The sequence below is a fragment of the Taudactylus pleione genome, unplaced genomic scaffold, assembly GCF_031769625.1.
Source record: "Taudactylus pleione unplaced genomic scaffold, aTauple2 ptg000322l, whole genome shotgun sequence".
NCBI classification, from domain to species: domain Eukaryota; kingdom Metazoa; phylum Chordata; class Amphibia; order Anura; family Myobatrachidae; genus Taudactylus; species Taudactylus pleione.
Window position 1 is genome coordinate 2,535,462 of NW_028284723.1, and position 18,155 is coordinate 2,553,616.

At 45.8% G+C, this 18,155-nt stretch overlaps 1 protein-coding gene across 2 annotated transcripts in view; it reads right to left on the reverse strand.

The window, feature by feature from the left end:
- DRD2 (dopamine receptor D2) overlaps nt 1–18,155 on the reverse strand; it is a 429,189-nt gene that overhangs the window by 245,676 nt on the left and 165,358 nt on the right. The gene's annotated exons all lie outside the window — the stretch shown is intronic.

An 18,155-nucleotide genomic window follows, 5' to 3' on the forward strand; every position in this document is an offset into this window, starting at 1 on the left:
TGTGTCACAAGCGTGGAATTTAGGAGCTTTGTTCCCGGACTGGGCCTTGGATCTGTATTATATGGCGCAGACGCTCGCTGGAGGAGGCTTGGCTTAATGAAGTTTCTCCGCATGAGAGGGTGCAGCGAACTGACAGGAGTTTGAGGAATGCGGCAGTAACGAGATAGCTAGGAAGCTACGTGGAGCGGCTGGATAGCCTAGGGTAGACGTTGGTAGCTGAGTGGCTAAGTGGAGCGGCTGGATAGCCGTGGGTAGACGTTGGTAGCTGAGTGGCTAAGTGGAGCGGCTGGATAGCCGTGGGTAGACGTTGGTAGCTGAGTGGCTACGTGGAGCGGCTGGATAGCCGTGGGTAGACGTTGGTAGCTGAGGGGCTACGTGGAGCGGCTGGATAGCCTAGGGTAGACGTTGGTAGCTGAGTGGCTAAGTGGAGCGGCTGGATAGCCGTGGGTAGACGTTGGTAGCTGAGTGGCTAAGTGGAGCGGCTGGATAGCCGTGGGTAGACGTTGGTAGCTGAGTGGCTACGTGGAGCGGCTGGATAGCCGTGGGTAGACGTTGGTAGCTGAGCGGCTACGTGGAGCGGCTGGATAGCCGTGGGTAGACGTTGGTAGCTGAGCGGCTACGTGGAGCGGCTGGATAGCCGTGGGTAGACGTTGGTAGCTGAGCGGCTACGTGGAGCGGCTGGATAGCCGTGGGTAGACGTTGGTAGCTGAGCGGCTATGTGGAGCGGCTGGATAGCCGTTGGTAGACGTTGGTAGCTGAGCGGCTACGTGGAGCGGCTGGATAGCCGTGGGTAGACGTTGGTAGCTGAGCGGCTACGTGGAGCGGCTGGATAGCCGTGGGTAGACGTTGGTAGCTGAGTGGCTACGTGGAGCGGCTGGATAGCCGTGGGTAGACGTTGGTAGCTGAGTGGCTACGTGGAGCGGCTGGATAGCCGTGGGTAGACGTTGGTAGCTGAGTGGCTACGTGGAGCGGCTGGATAGCCGTGGGTAGACATTGGTAGCTGAGAGCCTACGTGGAGCGGCTGGATAGCCGTGGGTAGACGTTGGTAGCTGAGTGGCTACGTGGAGCGGCTAGATAGCCGTGGGTAGACGTTGGTAGCTGAGCGGCTACGTGGAGCGGCTGGATAGCCGTGTGTAGACGTTGGTAGCTGAGCTGCTACGTGGAGCGGCTGGATAGCCGTGGGTAGACGTTGGTAGCTGAGCGGCTACGTGGAGCGGCTGGATAGCCGTGGGTAGACGTTGGTAGCTGAGCGGCTACGTGGAGCGGCTGTATAGCCGTGGGTAGACGTTGGTAGCTGAGTGGCTACGTGGAGCGGCTGGATAGCTGTGGGTAGACGTTGGTAGCTGAGCGGCTACGTGGAGTGGCTGGATAGCCGTGGGTAGACGTTGGTTGCTGAGTGGCTACGTGGAGCGGCTGGATAGCCGTGGGTAGACGTTGGTAGCTGAGCGGCTACGTGGAGCGGCTGGATAGCCGTGGGTAGATGTTGGTAGCTGAGTGGCTACGTGGAGCGGCTGGAGCGCAGTGGGAAGGCTACTTAGCTAAACTAAGAAACTAGTTGCACTGGCAACTTGTGTGAGCATTGGGGATCCTTTTATAGTGGACACTTGGAGCTGACAGGCTGAGAGAGAAGGAGAAGGCTCTTCATTGGTGGTAGTGGGGTCACATGGGCAATCCAAGATGGCCGCGCCCATGGACCGGAGGACAGCGCTTCCTGGAGGTAGTCAGCGGGGACCAGTGGTGAGCAGGAGCCGGCGTGGGAGCAGCACAGCAGCGGGACCCTCCAGAGGACAACAGCGGAGACTACCTTTGGAGAAGAGGTAGGAGCGTACAGCGCAGGAGCCGGAAGACAGCGCGGGTCAGCGCCCGCACAGGTAAGCGACGGGGTCTGATTCTGGGGTCTCCAGGCCGGCGTGTGACAGTACCCCCTTCTTCAAGAGTGGCCACCGGACACTTCCTTGGTTTATGAGGAAATTTCACATGGAACGCTTTGACCAGACAGGGTGCATGGACATCGGAGGCATTTATCCAGATTCGTTCCTCCGGACCATAATTCTTCCAGTCGATAAGGTATTGAAGACGGTTGTATCGACAACGGGAATCTAAGATTCTGTCAACTTCGAACTCCTCTCCCTGCTGTGTTTGAACACTAGAAGCTTTAGGCAGGACCTTCTGAAATCGGTTTAAGACTAGTGGTTTTAAAAGAGAAATATGGAAGGAACTTGGAATGCGAAGAAATGGAGGAAGCTTTAACTTGTAAGCCACAGGATTCAGGACTTTGATCATTGGGAATGGACCAATGAATCGCGGAGCAAATTTCATCGAGGGTACTCGGAGTCTTAGGTTTCGGGTAGAGAGCCAGACCATATCCCCAGGTCGGAAATTTGGAATCGCTCGTCTTTGGCGGTCAGCAAATCTCTTGTACCGGGCTGACGTTTTAGTCAGAGAGGAACGAACCTTTTCCCAGATGTTGGAGAATCGTTGAAGGGACATTTTGGCTGCAGGCACATCTAATGTGGGAAGAAGAGGGAAATCTGGCACTCGAGGATGTTGACCAAAAACTGTAAAAAAAGGAGTTGAGCTGGTGGATGTGTGATAATGATTATTGTGGGCAAATTCGGCCCAAGGAAGAAGTTCAATCCAGTCATCTTGGGAGGAGACAAAAGTGCGCAGGAACTGTTCCAGGTCTTGATTGACCCTTTCGGTCTGACCGTTGGTCTGGGGATGTTAAGCGGTAGAAAATTTGAGTTTTACCTGAAGGGCTGAGCAGAGTGACCTCCAGAACTTTGCTACGAACTGTACTCCCCTGTCAGAGATGATCTCTTGAGGAAGGCCGTGGAGCTTGAAGATCTGTTTTATAAAGCTCTGGGCGAGTAGAGGTGCAGACGGAAGCCCAGTAAGTGGTACGAAATGAGCCATTTTAGAAAAACGATCCACGATAACCCAAATTGTGTTGTGGCCCCGAGATGGAGGAAGATCAGAGATGAAATCCATAGATAGGTGAGTCCATGGCTTAGATGGAATTGCAAGAGGTTGGAGTTGACCGTGTGGAACCCGCCGAGGTATCTTGTGTTGGGCACATTTGATGCATGAAGACACATAAGACCTTTTTCATCGAAGACCACCAATAGGACCACTGGATAAATTCTAGGGTTTTATCCATACCCAGTTGACCAGAGAACCGGGAAGCATGAGCCCAATGCAGTAACCTCTTGCGGAGTTCCGGAGCGACGAAAGTCTTCCCAACCGGGGGTATAGAAGATAATTGGGTAGAGGCGAAGGAAGCGGAATTCAAGATTGGTTGGGGCTGCTCCATGGGTAGATCAGGGTTGCTCGTCATGGAACAGGAGAGTGCGTCGGCTTTGAGGTTTTGTGAACCGGGGCGATAGGAGACTTTGAAGTTAAATCTGGAGAAAAACATTGCCCACCGGGCTTGACGAGGGTTCAAGCAATTTGCAGATTTAAGTTAAAGGAGGTTCTTATGGTCAGTAAAAATGGTAATGGGGTAATGAGCTCCTTCTAGAAGATATCGCCATTCTTCAAGGGCTAGTTTCATGGCGAGTAACTCTTGATCTCCAATGGTGTAGTTCTTCTCTGCAGGCAAAAACTTCCGGGAAAAGAAACCACAGGGATGAAGTTTTTCATCTTTAAATCGCTGGGAGAGCACTGCACCGACACCTTCAGAGGATGCATCCACCTCCAGGATAAAGGGCCGGGTGGAGTCTGGTTGCTTTAAGATGGGAGCGGAGATGAAGGCTTGCTTAAGAAGTTGAAATGCAGAGGTAGCTTTGACGGGCCATATAGTTGGATCTGCTCCCTTGCGGGTGAGGGCTGTAATCGGAGCTACCAGAGTCGAGAAACCTTTTACAAACTTGCGATAGTAATTGGCAAATCCTAGGAATCTTTGTATGGATTTTAAGGAAGAAGGAAGAGACCAATCAAGAATGGCTTGTAGTTTTGACGAATCCATTTGAAGGCCTGTTCCGGAGATAATGTATCCCAGGAATGGTACACTTGAGACCTCAAACAGACACTTCTCTAATTTGCAAAACAGTTGATTGGACCGCAACCTCAGAAGGACTTGTTTGACCTGGTCTCGATGAGTTTGGAGGTCTTGAGAAAAAATCAAAATGTCGTCTAAGTAAACGACCACACAAGAGGTCCCGGAAGATTTCATTGACGAAAAACTGGAAGACGGCCGGAGCATTACAGAGGCCGAAGGGCATAACGAGATACTCGTAGTGCCCATCCCTGGTGTTGAAGGCCGTTTTCCATTCATCGCCTGGACGGATACGAATTAAATTATAGGCTCCTCTTAGGTCGAGTTTGGAAAAAACTGTGGCTCCCTTGACTCTATCAAATAACTCTGTAATGAGAGGAAGAGGGTAGTGATTCTTAATAGTTATTTCATTAAGACCCCGGTAGTCAATACACGGGCGCAAGCCACCATCTTTTTTTTTTACGAAGAAAAATCCAGCCCCTGCTGGAGACGTGGAAGGTCGAATGAAGCCTTTATTTAAGTTTTCCGTAATGTACTCCGACATGGCCTGAGTCTCAGGGAGAGATAGAGGATAGGTTCGGCCCCTAGGAGGATTCTTCCCGGGAATCAGATCTATGGGACAGTCCCAATCACGATGGGGAGGTAACAGGTCTGCGCTCTGTTTGCTAAAGATGTCCTGAAACCCATCGTAGGCTTTGGGCAGGTCTGTAGAATGCCGTACAACGGAAGATCTGATAGGTATTACCCGCTGAAGGCAACCTTTGAAGCAATTGGAACCCCAGGAGATTATTTGCATGGTGGTCCAATTGATTTGAGGTGAATGTCTCTGTAGCCAGGGTAATCCGAGGACTAAAGAATGAGAGGCTTTGGGAATCACTAGGAAGGATAGTTGTTCGGAATGGAGCACCCCAATGGTAAGTTTAAGTGGTGTTGTACGATGGGTGATGGTTCCACTAGAAATGCGACTACCATCGATGGCGGTTAAAGTGATGACTCGAGGCAACGCTTCCATGGGGATTTGATGCTTCTGGACAAATTCAGTAGTGACAAAGTTCTCTGCCGCTCCGGAATCCAGGTGAGCTAATACAGCTTTGGAACCTCGAGGACACTTTAAATGAGCCTGGATGGTGGAATCAGACTTCCTTTGTGATTCAATGGCAACTCCTAACTTAACCTCTCTTTCATAAGTTAGGAGGAGGCGTTTCCCGGATGAATGGGACAAGTTTTAACTAAATGTTGAGGAGATCCGCAGTACATACAGAGGTTCTGCCTCCGCCTTTTCAGACGCTCCTCAGCCGATAAATGAGAGCGGTTGACCTGCATGGGTTCTTCGCCCAGAGGAGGAGAGGGTAAGCGGGAAACTGGACGTGGCCTTCCACGATCAAATCTGCCTCTTTCCAAGGCACGCTCCCTGTGACGGAGATCCACCTTGTTGCAGAGGGAGATTAACCCATCCAAACTGGTTGGAAGGTCACGGGAAGCTAGGTCGTCTTTGAGCCTTTCAGAAAGGCCACTCCAGAAGGCAGCGATGAGGGCATCCTCGTTCCAATTGAGTTCTGAAGCCAGAGTCTGGAACTGGACTACGTATTGGCCGATGGTCCTGCTGCCCTGACGGAGGCGTAGAATATCAGCTGATGCGGAGGTGGTTCTTCCGGGTTCATCAAAGATTTTGCGAAATGTAGCAACAAATTCGGGGTAGTTGGGGAGCAGGGGATCCGACTTCTCCCAAAGGGGCGAGACCCAATCGAGTGCTTGGCCAGAGAGTAGAGAGATGATATATGCCACCCTGGTTCTGGCCGTCGGAAAGTTGGCGGATTGTAGCTCGAATTGGATTTCGCATTGATTTAAAAAACCCCTGCATAATTTGGGGTTGCCATCGAACTTGCTCGGAGGGGAGAGCTGAAGACGAGCAGGAGGTAGAACCGGAGGAGCAGGTGACACCACAGGAGGAGAGGCAGCTTGGGAGCCAGCGGGAGCGGGATGAGCCAGTAAGGACTGAATGTTGTCCAGGCGTGACGACATATCTTGGATAAATTGGATCAGCTGAACTTGAGAGGTCTCCTGTCTTTCCAGACGGGATAGTACATCCTGCGAGGCTTCTATCCCAGATCCTTGACCACTTGCCGAGTCCATCTGGCCAGTGCAAACTGTCACAAGCGTGGAATTTAGGAGCTGTGTTCCCGGACTGGGCCTTGGATCTCTATTATTTGGCGCAGACGCTCGCTGGAGGAGGCTTGGCTTAATGAAGTTTCTCCGCATGAGAGGGTGCAGCGAACTGACAGGTGTTTGAGGAATGCGGCAGTAACGAGATAGCTAGGAAGCTACGTGGAGCGGCTGGATAGCCTAGGGTAGACGTTGGTAGCTGAGTGGCTATGTGGAGCGGCTGGATAGCCGTGGGTAGACGTTGGTAGCTGAGTGGCTACGTGGAGCGGCTGGATAGCTGTGGGTAGACGTTGGTAGCTGAGTGGCTACGTGGAGCAGCTAGATAGCCGTGGGTAAACGTTGGTAGCTGAGTGGCTACGTGGAGCGGCTGGATAGCCGTGTGTAGACGTTGGTAGCTGAGCGGCTATGTGGAGTGGCTGGATAGCCGTGGGTAGACGTTGGTAGCTGAGCGGCTACGTGGAGCGGCTGGATAGCAGTGGGTAGACGTTGGTAGCTGAGCGGCTACGTGGAGCGGCTGGATAGCCGTGGGTAGACATTGGTAGCTGAGCGGCTACGTGGAGCGGCTGGATAGCCGTGGGTAGACGTTGGTAGCTGAGCGGCTACGTGGAGTGGCTGGATAGCCGTGGGTAGACGTTGGTAGCTGAGTGGCTACGTGGAGCGGCTGGAGCGCAGTGGGAAGGCTACTTAGCTAAACTAAGAAACTAGTTGCACTGGCAACTTGTGTGAGCATTGGGGATCCTTTTATAGTGGACACTGGGAGCTGACAGGCTGAGAGAGAAGGAGAAGGCTCTTCATTGGTGGTAGTAGGGTCACATGGGCAATCCAAGATGGCCGTGCCCATGGACCGGAGGACAGCGCTTCCTGGAGGTAGTCAGCGGGGACCAGTGGTGAGCAGGAGCCGGCGTGGGAGCAGCACAGCAGCGGGACCCTCCAGAGGACAACAGCGGAGACTGCCTTGGGAGAAGAGGTAGGAGCGTACAGCGCGGGAGCCGGAAGACAGCGCGGGTCAGCGCCCGCACAGGTAAGCGACGGGGTCTGATTCTGGGGTCTCCAGGCCGGCGTGTGACAGTATGTTTTTGATTTGATCACTGAAGAATCATTGAATATTCAGGCAAAGATTCACAGATAAACTTTTGATATATTATATTGTGCTATAGAGGCACTTTATATTACTACTGTACATAATTCATGGAAGTCACTGCTTTCAACAGAATGACACTATTATTGTCCTACTTTTGCCTGCTTTTGTCTCCATTTGCATACTTTGAGATTCTTTGGAATACACAGAGAAATGTATTGGAAAACTGCAAATACACACAGATAAGCCACATCTAATCATATCTAGCATGTTGGCTCGTTTTTCCTCTTCCCCTTTATTGTTTTAGTATTAGATTTGATAGACTACTGGGATATTTTATTGTCCCTTGAGATTTACTAATATTTCACATTTGATAGTTTTGAAAACATCACAAGTAGCTAGCGATTTACACATCCAAAATGCTGGATTTATAATCCAGTAGTTGGTGTATGAAAACTCAAACAGATGAGGGAATACTCCTGGTTGGTTGCCCATCTATTAAGTGGGTGGATTTACCAGACCAGTCCTATTTATCTCCATGGTATAAGTTTTTCTCCTTATGGTTTACATTAGATCAATGTTTTATTTTTTGTATTGCTCTAAAGAAACAAATATGGGGAAAGTAAGTAAAAGAAATACATACTACTTATATCAAAATAAATAGCTTCTACAATATAAGTGGAAACTTTTAAACATTTTACAATATAAGAGGGTATTATAATGTATTATAAAATATCAGGGTTCACCATTATTTACTTTTAAATATAAGGGGGCACAATCATTTATTTTACCACTACCCACCTGCCCCATTCCCCAGGAGTGGTCCAATACTATTTCGAATTGTGATATGCTTCTCTAGTGAGTGTGGGGAGCACAATCCCCCCCGACAACACCACACACACACACACATACACACACTGGGACTAATGCTAGGAGGGATTTCACATTACTGAAGCCATGGAAGGTTTCCATTTTTTTTTTGTTAACTGTGTCTACTCTCACAACCAGAGCCGTAACTAGACTTTTTGGTGCCCTGTGCCAGAAACAGCATTGGCATCCACCTATTTTTTTAAATAGGGAGATAACACACATGAAAAAGGGCCATGGCCACATGGGGAAGGGCCAGGGAAGAGATAGGGGAGGCCAGGAGATACAGTGCAGTGCCCTGTGCCATGGCAGAGGTCGTACTACCCTAGTTACGGCCCTGCTCACAACCATCTTTTTTTCTGATGGAGTTTTACCATTTTCACATCAGTTTGAAAAAGTAAATAAATGTAGCTCTTTCTAATCTTTCCATTTAAAAAATCAGGGTTTCAAAGTGGCGCTTTGTAAAATGGTGCTTTTCCGGTGGTTGTGATGCAGCTTTGGCTAAATCTGACAAACTGAAAAAAAAAAATACCACACAACACACCAGAAAAGTGGAGGTTTTTTTAGCACTCTAGTAAATTTTGTTCAGTCTTTTTCTGTTACAATAATGTGAGTTGAACAAATACGATTTGCTATGTATTTTCTTTACAATACACTAAAAGAGAAGTTGTGTTGATTGTGGAAATTATTATTTTTTTTAAATAAGTAGTTATATGATTAAAAACATTTATTAAAATAATTGAAAAAGAAACAAATACATATCTCCTACAGCATGTATCGTGAAAATATGTAAAACAAAAGAGGAACATAGGGCCTGATTCAGACCCACTCGCGAGCGGCTGTCCGCTCGCAAGTGGGTCGATGTTATGGACTGAGCATGCGCACGACGGAGGGAGCTCCGTCGTGCGCATGCGCCAGACGCGACGAGCGAAGGAAAGTCCTTCGCTCGTTGTGTCCGATCAAAGGGGGCGTGCTGTCAATGTTGATTGACAGCACGCCCCCTTTGGTGGGCGTGCCGGGGGCGTGCCTCCCTGACGGGGGCGTTCCCACGGGAACGCCTCCCGTCAGAAGCCGGCCCACTGACATCACTAGTGATGTCAGTGGGAGTGATTTTGGCTCTGATAGAGCCAAAATCACTCCGGAGCTTGCGGTTGAAAACCTCAACCGCAGGCTCCGGCTCGCAAATTCGATGGTCGCGATGGTCGCGATGGTCTCGACCATTGCGACCATCACAATGCACGCTCGTATAGCCTGTGGGTGGTGACCCACAGCTATACGAGCGTCCAGGAGGACGCTCCATGAAAATGGAGCCCGGCCCTCATTCAGAGCGTGCGCTCTGCTCAGAGCGTACGGCTCTGAATGAGGGCCATAATCCTTATGGTGCATACATACGGTCAGGTTTTTCCTTCAGATATGAACGATAACGATTTAAAAATCGTTCAGTCGTTCATATCTGAAGGAAAATCTGACATATCTGACATGCCTGAATGATGGACGATTTACAATGCGCGTTCCTGTTTGTCAGATAACGATATCTGACATCTGATGTGTTTGCAGTCAGACTTGGACGATTCCATTCATTTTAATGCAGTCAAAAATCGTTCAATCGTTCAAATCGTTCAAATCGTTCAATCGTTCATCTGACAAATCTGACCATGTGTATGCTCCATTAATTCTAAATAACAATGTTGTAACACAATAATATACCAAGGAGAAGATGTATCAAATTTTCAAGAGAGATAAATTTGAGAAGGTGACCATAGCAACCAATCAGCTTCTTACTGTCATTTTATAGACTGTGCTAATTAAATCAAAGGTAGAATCCACTTGGTTGCTATCAACAATATCTCCGCTTTATCTCCCTTGAAAGATTACATCTCATCTTTAATGTCAAGTACCAAAAGACTGAAGATGATAGTGGTATGCTAGTGCTACCATAATGGTTTCACAGATAATCAAAGTAAACCAGCATTACTTTTTTAATAGCATAAATAGACTGAAATCACTTACGAGGTATAGTTTTTAGCATTGACTACCATTCACTCTAGGGGCAGATGGTTTTACTCATACAGCAGTGTGTAGTTGTTAAATTGCCTCAGAAGGCAATGAATTATAATATTGACTCCTTTAAGCACATGACAGTCAATGTATTTATTAGGCAGCAAGTGCCTTATATGAAGTAATTAAGTATATAACTCTAGCCTTATAGTGGACACCTGCTGGCTTGGTGTTGCAAAGTACTTCTAATACTACCGAGAAATTGCTAAGACCAACTATTCATTCAAGTATAACACAAAGTTGCCTGGAGAGTGCAGATAAAGCAAAATAATTGAGATTATGACGCATTTCATCTCCATTCAAAGAGACTTTCTCAAAAAGGTTCTTTATTGAAAAAAACTTCAGTTCAGATATTGCAATACATTAGAATCATTTAGTCAATAAACTTAGTAAATCAGAATCTTAGTTTTTCTTTCATCTTATAATTCTGACACTTATTTTATTTCGATTTCAATATTAAAGTATAGAAATATTCTACTTATTTAATAACTGTTCAGCTAAAATTATAGATATTCATTAATCTACTTCAGTACTTTTGTCTACGTACTCAGGGGCTGATTCAGCGTTGGGAATAGATTAAGATAAAGCAAGTAACTGTGTACCTTGCAAACCATGTTGCAATGCAAGGGGTGGAAATACATTATTTTTTTTGCATGCAGGGTAAATACTGGCTGCTTTTGCATGTAGCTGACAATTTTTGGACAGCATTATTTTTACACTGCAATTTAGACGTCATCTTGGACACACCCCTCCCAAATCTAACTTTATCTGCACATTTAAATATGCCCAACCTGTAGTGCAGCATAGTTTTACCAAGATGCACAGTTAAGGTATGTACACACGGTCAGATATAACAGGACAATATGAACAATAACGATATCGATTATATCATTATCATTCATACTGTCCTGTTTTTGTGCCATTCCAACCCCCAAACAATGGTCGATGCGTGGGTACGGATGGTCGATATCGACCATTGCCCATGCATGCAGACAGTGGTGGTTCTAAGGGTGGACTAACAGGGCTGTCGCCTGGAGCGGCGGCCCCTAGAGGGCGCCACTGAGTCCCCAGGAGAAAAAAAAATTAAAAATCCTAGAAAAGAAAAAACTGCACCGGACCCCCCCCCCCCGCTAGCCGTCGCAGGGAGGCTTCATTTGCCGAGTGCCCATTGATATTTGTTATCAGTGGGCACCCGGCTCCCTCCCTGCAGTGGCAGCCGAAAGCCAGAGCTCATCTGAGCTCCGGCTTCTGGCAGAAAGCACTATGGGAGGGACGTCGTGACGTCATGACCAATGGGGGCACTACTATAGGGGACATTATAAATTGGGGCACTACTACTGGGGGCATTAACACTGTGGGCATTACCACTGTGGGCACTACTAATTAGAGCACTGCATGGGGGGCACCACTTGTGGAGACATTGTGTCAGGGGCAGCATTACTGTGGGCATTGTATAAGGGGTGCTACTACTGTAGGCATTGTATTAGAGGCACTACTACTGTGGGCATTGTGTAAAAGGGGGACCACTGTGTGTCATACTCATAACATGAATAAGGGACTACTGTGTGGCGTAACTTGAATTGGGGATAATGTATTATAAAGGGAATTACTGTGTGTGGCACAATGTATTATACAGGGCATTACTGCGTGTGGCATATTGTGTTATAGAGGTTATTACTGCGTATGGCATAATGTATTATACAGGGCATTACTGCATGTGGCATAATGTGTTATAAAGGGCATTACTGCATGTGGCATAATGTGTTATAAAGTGCATTACTGCATGTGGCATAATGTGTTATAAAGGCCATTACTGCGTGTGGCGTAATGTGTTATAAAGGGCATTACTGCGTGTGGCATAATGTGTTATACAGGGCATTCCTGCATGTGGCATAATGTGTTATAAAGGGCATTATTGTGTAAGGAGCATTACTGCACATGGCAATTATTCGCCACGAGGGGAGGGCTTGGGGGAAGCCCAGCACCTTCATAAGTGCTGAGTATGCCCCACAGTGTGATGAATTGGGGGTGTTCCGCAAGGACACGCCCCTTTTCCGGAAGCGCACGCACAGGGGAACGCCATCTAAAAGAAGGGGTTTTTTATTTGGGGTGGGGGGGCACAACTGGGAACTTTCGCCCTGAGCTCCGCAATGTATAGAACCGGCCCTGCATGGGGCTCTCTTTCTTACTCTGTTCCCAAATATGTATCAGGCCCTTAGTAACGTGATTTGAAATGGTCTCTTCTAAAGTAAAATAATATTTAATTTAATTAGATGCTCCATCAACAATTATAGTACTGATGAAAATATTATAAATAAATGTAAAAAATTGGTCAGTGTTACCAAGTAATAACGTTTGAACAAAGTATCCCTGTATATCAATAGCTTAATTTGGGCAAAATATTAAATATAAAACATAGGTTGCTGTTTAAAAGAGCCTTTATTGTAAATCAAATGAATATGGCTTTTTTTACATCCACCTACAATAAATCCTCCTGCACTCCCTCACCAGGCATTATACACAGCTTCTATCATATACACAATAAACATTATTGAAAGATGATGGTTACTGGTTTCAGACTTTACATATAGTTTGAGCCAACAGCAACTGAAAATATGCTAGGACTGTTAGTATATGGAAATTAAGTTTTATTGATTACATTTTTGATAGAAGCCATTCACCTACTGTAACTAAAATCAGGCATGATAAAAAAAGGTATGGGTCCCTTAAAGGCTTTAAATGTCAATCACTCTATTTTTAGGCTTAGTAGGAATAAAAATAAAACAATTAAAAAAACTATACAATACTTGGCTTCATTTATAGTTGGAGGATAGATCAGGAAACCAGACATAAGATACAATACTGATGAGATAATATCAAGGGCGAACTTTACTCTAAAATGTCAGCTAGTCCAGAAGGACGGGTTTGCTAGTTTTGCGCATGGATTTTTCTTACCTAATTCTGGTCTGAAACACATTTTAGACTTACCCCTATTGATTTAAACAGTGAAGTGAATTGTTCCTAGTTTCAGTATTATTATTAAGTGTACATGTCACTTTTTGGTGTCTAGATGATTACTATTTAATTGAAATAATCCCGACCGTGCTTTAGACAAATAATAATATTATCCTTAATAATACAAACTTTTTATACTGATTTTTCCTTAAATGACTGATCTATACTAGATATTCGATAAGTCTATTTGTGCAGGGCTACTATATTCCCTTGTTTTTATATCCAACAGCATAATTGGCATAATGTGCATGATGTGCAGTAATGATGGGCCCCTGAGTTATGGAGCCCCACAGCACACATTCTGCACCCAGAGCAGTATGCCTGCAGCAGACCTCCACCCTATATTTTTCCGGATGTGCCATTTTTATGTGATATATATTTTGAAAGATGCCACCGTAGTAATTGAATGTAAAAACTCTGGCACTATGATTTTTCCAACTTAAGTGCATGCACCCTGTTCAAATAATATCACACAAGAGATGGCATTGCTGGAAAGAGGCGCGGAGGCACTTCACGGATGCAGGGTGGCACTGCACATGGGTGTCTGGAGGCATTCATTTTACTATGGACATTACCCATTTTTCCTCTTTTATAATTATCATTATTATATTACAAATAGGGTAATGTGATTTACAACTAACAGTGTTAAGCTGCATTTCTACACTACTGGTTGGCATAAGTATAGGCACTTGAATGCCAGGCATAAATATCACTATTTTTGAGCAGGACACATCATAAGATTCATCTGGCTAAAAGCCTGATTCTTTACGGTTCTCAACTGCGATTGCAATGCTAACAGTATGCTAATCCATTGTGATCGCTATGCCATCGCAGCACTACATAAGGATGCCCACCTTACCTTACACACATCCGTAATGCTTAGCAAGACTGCAAAACCATCGGCACAATCGAGTACCATCGCAGCCTCACACACATGTGCACAAAGTCTGACCTTACTCAGAAATTGCTAACCTCATCTCACGCTATGAGGACACCCATGCAACAGCGTTCAAATGCACTGGCACGCCTGCGTTTCCCCGATCACCCCCATCACCACCCACAATCGGCACTTCATGTCAATCACTCTGCGATGGGTCTGCATAGTCTCTATGATCGTAGTCCCGATTGCGGTGGTGGGATCGGGCACTGTCATGCATGTGCAGAACGCAACAATCAGCCTATTGCGTGTGTAATCGCAGTTGCGATTGGAAATGAATCAGGCCCTAAATACACAGTCTTAACATATGTATAGATTTGGGGCATACATAATTTCCTATATATGTTCAGTGAGCAAAGAAACTTAAATAAGGCTCACTGTTTTTATTTTAACTATCTCGTAGTATACCTTGAATTAGTTTACCTTGAATTACCCACTGAACAAAATGGATGTTTTTATGGCAGGTTTAGAAGTTTACATTCTAGTGATGCCACACAAGTGATCCTTCACAGACTGAACTTGGTGAACCCTTCCCTTGAGTTTCTACCTTAGAAAAATACACATTGTTCCTTTGTAGTCATAAATATAATGACAAATTAACAGTAAAGCTAAAGAGTCTGCAAAGCACTAAAATACCTTTGGGATGAATCCTGATATCAGTGTTTTATTTTCTCTGACGGTGCATCCTACTGTACATGCCAAAAGCATATACTCAGGGGCTTCAAGGATAGCTGTTAATTTCATGTACATTGCTGACATTGTATCCTTTACCAGAATGCATTTAGCAGCAGCTGTTAGAAGCAGCAGCATCCAAAAAGATTTATATCAACAGAGAGGCTTTGTTTTTTTTCAGTGCTGCTGCACTCACAATCAGTGAGTCACTGTCTTTCTATGGACGCTACTGTACTATAGTAACATTCAACTACTGCAAAGGGATTTCCTTTTCTTTTCTACTCCAGTGTCAGTATTCTGTCAAAATAAGTGTTTACCATAATCAAGAAAGGTAAATAATAATAATAATAATAATAATAATATAAAACCTGTAGGAATAGTGCTGGGTCAAAGTTTCAATACATAAATGCATTTGTGGTACCCCCAAGTTTGTTCCCAAATAGGGGTCCCCCCCAATTTTTTTATATATAGAGATAACAGCCCCATTCACATAGTACAGTGAACTTTGACTGACCCTGCTCTCCCGGAACCCCACTGAGCATGTGCAAACAGGGAGGTAGAAAGTGCCCCTTGGTCAGCGATCCATTTAGGAGGGAAAATCCTGCCCCATTGATTGGTAGCCTGGGTGTCCAGGCAGAGACCCCTGTATGCGGCCTGTTTGATGGGGTCCCCCTGTCCACTCATAGATGCCGGACCTACAGGCAGGAGAATATGGAAGAGTTTATAAAATACCCTCCCCAGGGCTATCAGTGCAGAGTCTGGGAAGATTTGTCTGTGGAGTGCTCAGAGTTTGGTCATACAATAGGGGAGAGTATTCCCCTATGTTACCCTGGATTACAAATACTGCACCTGGTGCTGTCTGTAAGGAGTTGCTGTGGAGTGTCCCTGGATCTGTACAAATAGGGGAGCAGTAACCCCTCTCATTTATCCTGGATTACAAATACTGCACCTGGTATGCTGTCTGTAAGGAGTTGCTGTGGAGTGCCCTTGGATCTGTAAAAATAGGGGTGCAGTACCCCTTTTTGTTTGCCCTGGATTACAATTACTAGACTTCACATTTACCCTGGAGCAAGCTTGCCTCAGGACTTGCATAGAGGACCCTGGTTTGGACAAAGCCCCCTCTGAAATAAGGACTGCCTTCCTGTGCCTGTTCCATGTGGAAGTCTGCGCATGTTGGGAGAGAAGAGGAGCTGCCTGGGAAGGAGGTCTCATCACTCCATCATCGAGGATGAAGCCCCAGCTGAGGAAAAGGTCCCGCCAGTGACGATAACCCTGCTGGCAACCGCATGGGCAGAAGAAAAGACAGCCCCAGAGGAAGAGTGCTTCAGGACCCCTCCTGCTGCTGTGTTTGTTTGCTGGACAGAGCCCCTGTGCAAAGGGATTTTGCACCTGTTGCCCTTTGTAATATACCTGCCAGAGGTCTGCAGCTGGGAGCTCCGGTGCAGTGCCTAGCATCCCCGAGTTTTCCTGGACATTGTGGGAGGCTGAACAGCCACAGCCAGGGGTAAGAACACCATACCTCCCTCTGCTAAGCTCTTGCCTCCTTTCTTCCCCTGAGTGCAGCTCTTGCCTTTAGATAGTATCACCCAGCCGGGACACCCCCTCACCCTCTTCCCTTAGTGCCTTTTAGTGGGTCCCTTCTCTCCTCCTAGGAGTTGCCACCGTGCAGTTGTGCCCAGTACCTACTCTTAGGCCCACACAGGGGGTTTATCAGTTTATACTAGCCTGCTATATAAACTCTCATTGACAGTGTCTTTAAATTAGGTAAAGTGTTGAAATAGGGGGGAAGTAAAAGATAGGTCACCTCTTCTTTCCCCTAAGATTTGTATTGGTGATTATTTATCTCCTGTGAACCTTTGGCTCATGTCCAGGAAGGGACGTGATTTATGGGTGGCGGCTCATGTCCAATGCCACTGTGGGTGATCTATAAAGTATTTTATGTCTATCTTTAAACTAAATGTAATGCCATGTGATATGTATTTGGCTCTGTTTACTGTTTGACTCATGTGTTAGCTAAAGTGGTTGATAGTGGCCCTCATGGGCCCTTTATCTGTTATAACACTGTAAAGCTGTTCACTGCTCGCTGTGTTATTGTTGTCAATGCTGATTATTATTTTGCTTGCCATGAAATGTTTGATCACTTGCTGGTATTGGTGTTAATGTAAAGTGACTTTTATACACTGCTTGTTGCCGGTATCCATTTTAAAGTACAAGTATGCTGATGCAATGTATATTACTTGTGCTTACATCTCATTAGTACAAGGTGTATGTTTACTGTGAATCTGTTACCTTGTCAATTTCTGTGGTGTAATGTACATTACTTGTTTATTTAGCCCTGTGTAACCCTGGCTGGCAATTTTAGTGGTAATAATTTGTGGCATAGGCATTTAGTAAGACTGTTGTCCCTATTTGCTCAAGGCTCAAAGACTGTTTCAATTATTGCTAGTTGCCGGTGAACTACTGCTATCAGCATAGCCTCAGTGTTGTGCTTATTTTCTCAAGGCTCAAAGACTGTGTTACATTATTGTACGTTGCTGGTGAACTACTGCTATCAGCATAGCCTCAGTGTTGTCCCTATTTTCTCAAGGCTCAAAGACTGTGTTACATTATTGCAAGTTGCCAGTGAACTACTGCTATCAGCATAGCCTCAGTGTTGTCCCTATTTTCTCAAGGCTCAAAGACTGTTTAAATTACTGCAAGTTGCCGGTGAACTACTGCTATCAACACAGACTGTATTTCAAAGCTATAGGCTGCTGGCGCACTACTGATACAAGCCTAACCTGCATGTGTTTTTCCCACATTTTTCTCAGCAAAAGGAAGCGTTAACACAGACTGTATTTCAAAGCTAAACTGCTGGCACACTACTGATACAAGCCTAACCTACATGTGTTTTTCCCACGTTTTTTTCAGCAAAAGGAAGCATTAGCACAGACTGTATTTCAAAGCTATAGGCTGCTGGTGCACTACTGATACAAGCTCGACCAGCAGGTTTCATGTTTAGGTCTCTCATTTGTTTTAAGTAAAGTTCTGCAGGAATCGTGTTTTCTTTTGTTTACACGTGCTTGTCAGCTGGGGTCACCGATAGAGGACGGGGAGGTAATAAATAAATACCTTGACATTGAAAAGTGTCATTTATTTCATTCAATCTGTGAATGGTAAACATTTCCTGTGTTAATTGTTATTCTTTGATTGGTTACAATAAAATTGCGTTGCATCTTTCCCTCCTGACTGGTCATTGTGTTTGCAAAAGGGGAATACAGGCTTGCCTCTCTGTCACGGTGTGTCCTATCTTAGCTATGGGGAAATCGGCCACCGAAGCATTCCAAACACACCTGAACCTGGTACTAGTGGTATCCAGTCGGTACATC